Below are 3,585 nucleotides of genomic sequence, written 5' to 3' on the forward strand. Positions count from 1 at the left end.
CCAACTGCATTGGCATGCTCTAAACAATCTTCTTGAAGTGTAGGAAACATATCCATTGGATAACCAGTAGCAACACAAATACCGCAAGCTTCCACATGTTGTAAATTTCCTACGGCCAATTGTTGAACAAGAGAACTTTGATTGGATATTTGATTTTTAAGGAAAGATATACTTACCTCATTCGCCCTTCTCAAAGGGGTGTCTTTTCTGAATCTAAACTGTTGTGAGCTAGCAGCCATGATGGAAATTAAATCTTTAGCAGCACTAGGGGTTTTATTCGCTATAGAACCTCCAATAGCTGCATCCATCATTTTCCTCTCCATAGGTAGTAGCCCTTCATAGAAATACTGAATGAGAAGTTGTTCAGAAATTCCATGTTGAGGACAGCTGGCACACAATTTTTTAAATCTTTCCCAATAATCATGAAGGGTTTCTATATCTTTTTGCTTTATTCAACATATCTCTCTTCTGATGCTAGCAGCTCGTGAACCAGGGAAAAATTTATCAAGAAACAATCTAACCATCCCTGTCCATGTAGTTACAGAACTTGGAGGCCTTTGCTATATCGGCCAACGAGAAAGGAAAAGCATGCAATTTGATCTGTTCTTCAGTCACTCCTTGTGGTTTCAGGCTTGAACACACCACGTGGAATTCTTTCAAATGCTTATGAGGATCCTCACCTGCAAGACCACGAAAAGTAGGCAACAAATGTATGAGTCCTGATTTTAATTCAAAAGCAGCATCTAAATTAGGGTACTCAATACATAAAGACTGTTGGTTCAAATCAGGAGCAGCCAACTCCTTTAATGTCCTGTTATTAACGGCCATGACTTTCTCTTCTTCTAAATCACTAGATGGACTTGAAAAAGTGTTCGAAGCTATATTGATGCCTGATACTATTCCCGAAGCCTGTTCTATTGAAACTTACTTAGCTTCTCTTCTCACCCTATGGATAGTTCTATCAATTTCCAAGTCAAATTTCAATTCACCTTGATGAGAAGATCTGGTCATAAACTTGAAAACACATAAGGCTCACAAACAAACAAAACAAAACAAAAAATAATTCATTAAAAATAAAAGGAATAAATCTACTCGACACCAATCCCTGGCAACAGTGCCAAAAATTTGATAGGTGTCGAATCCAACAAATAATAAATTCCTGCTCTTAAAAATGTAAATTGTGATAGTGATGAGCAAGGTCGTATCCACAGGGATTGATTAGATCTATTCCTTTGAAAAATTAAAATAAATAGAAGAAACAGTTATAGGGTTTGTATTTTGAAATTTAAATAATTAAAAATAAAATATTATTCTAAATTAATTAGGTAAATCATAATGTAAAAAGATTAAAGTAATCACTAGAAACAGTTCTGGTAGAAGGGATTTATCCACCAACGGTTATGACACTGATCATTGATGCCAAAGTCACTAATTTTCCTTAAATACTTGGCCTTAGAAAGAACAACAAGCTATGTTCATTCAATGTTTCCCTTACTTCTTAGTTAATTAAAACAAGCTCTTCAATTTACCCTTACCTTCAAACAATCCTAGAACAAACTCTCTAGAATTTAATTCAAATGAAGCATTAAACTTTGTAGAAACAAGACCAAATCTGAACAATAAACACTCAAGCTTGGTTTATTTAATTTAGCACATGTACTCCCTAGGGATTGAATGAAAACTTGTCCATAATCACCAACCCTAGTTGCTACTTATGCAAGAAAGACCAAACAATTACGGATTTGGTATTCAAGTTAGCAATTCATCATGCATCAAGAATTGAATAGCGGTCGTCTATGCAATTAAAACACACAATCTTAAACATTAAAATCAAAAGATACATGAATATTCAAGAGAAAATTAGATTCAAATAAAATCAGAAAGATCTCACAGTGTTCTTCACCATGGCTTCAAAATATCCTTCTATCGAAAAACCAAAGTTTAGCCACATATAATGAGAGAAAGAACACAAAAAGAAGAGAAAATATGAAAAGGATGCTTCTTCCTACTCTTGGATGTGCTTCTCTGCCTCTTTTTCTTTCTGGATGTCCTCCTTCTCGAGCTTGGATCAAGACTTTAAATATCCCCCCAACAAAGAATCTAAATCAGTAAAAGAATTAGGGCTCTTAGACTCCCATAACTTTCAAGCCCATTTTGGGTAATAGAACGAGCGTTTTAGGCTTCGTCCCCTCATAAGAATTGTATTTCAAAATGTGTAGATAAATTTAGGCTTTTGAATCACTCGATTTGGACATCTGAAGCTCAAGTTATGGCCTTTTAAATATTAAGTGTTCGTGTAGAATTCTAATCCGATTAGGATTTAGCCCAGCTTTTCACCCCTAACGTTGAAGCAATGTTTAAAGGCCCAAATGAACTCGAATTTGGACAAATAATACCATTCTAGAAGCCCCAATAAGTCCTCTACAAAAGCTCTGAAGACCTCATTCATGTTCTTCTGTTGCACTCTCACCCTATAATTTTACACAATAAAAAAAACACAATAAAACTTTTATATTTTTTTCTTTATTTTGGTGAGAGGCTTATACTCATCAGTGTACGAGTGCAGTTGTAGTCCAAATTTAAATTTGTATTTTTTGGATGAGTCCAGGTTATCCACTGAGAGATTTATTTATGGCAAAAGAAAAAGAATGTCACACACACGCACACGCATTTTGAACGAATTGGTAACAAGATTTTTTATGGATTTTTTAGATAACAGATACTAGGAAATAAAGCAAGGCAGAAGTTGAAATAAATGCTAAATATGAGAATATGAAATTGGATAGCACTTGAGTTAAGACAATTTCAGCACCAACCCGTTGATCCCCAATTTTTAGCAGAAAAGATTAGCAACATTAATTTAATTTCAGATATGAGGGTTTGTTACTAAATGCAATTAGATATGATGATAGTTCTAGTTTAAGCAACCCCCATACATGATATGTGGGATTCTAATTTAAGCAACTAACATAAATCCGATTGCAATTAATACACAAAATAACTAAATTAATCATTCGGGTTTGGGTATGATAGCGTTTCCAGTTCTAGTAACTCCCATGCGTGGCATGAAAGCTCTAAGTTAGGCTTATGCTCCAATCCAAACCTAGTGATTTCTCAATAATTAATATACACTCATAATGAAATTTAAATTAATGTCACTCATTTAAAGCGTAGCTTTCTTTGGGAATCATTGACGTTGGACACTGTCCTTGCCTTAACCCAAGATTGGATTTAGCTACTCATCTCCATTTGAAAGTTAATTGACAGGAATTTAAATGGCGTAATTTAAATAACAGAATTTAAATGACATAAATTAAAATAGTAGAAATTAACCAGCCATTTAGGCGATGCATAATTAAGTAACAATAAATGACATAAGAATTCAAGAGAAGAAAGAAAGAAAGTAAGGTCACAAGAGAAAACAATAGAGAAAAGAAGAGAGAACAAGAGCAATTCTCAAAGAGAAAATTCTTTGAAAACAACTAAGCTTTGATTCAAGAATAATAATTCCCTTACAAGTGCAACCAAGTGATCTATTTATAACCCACAAGATGCAATACAAACAACACAATTTCAATTATTCAA

At 34.0% G+C, this 3,585-nt stretch overlaps 1 non-coding gene across 1 annotated transcript; it reads left to right on the top strand.

Annotated features, from left to right (window-relative positions):
- The first annotated feature begins 369 nt into the window (after positions 1-369).
- LOC127813804 (small nucleolar RNA R71) lies at positions 370-476 on the top strand. The gene has a single exon (XR_008026210.1). It is a non-coding gene; the product is annotated as a small nucleolar RNA R71 (small nucleolar RNA).
- Positions 477-3,585: the final 3,109 nt, after the last annotated feature.

Source organism: Diospyros lotus, chromosome 11, assembly GCF_014633365.1.
Source record: "Diospyros lotus cultivar Yz01 chromosome 11, ASM1463336v1, whole genome shotgun sequence".
NCBI lineage: Eukaryota > Viridiplantae > Streptophyta > Magnoliopsida > Ericales > Ebenaceae > Diospyros > Diospyros lotus.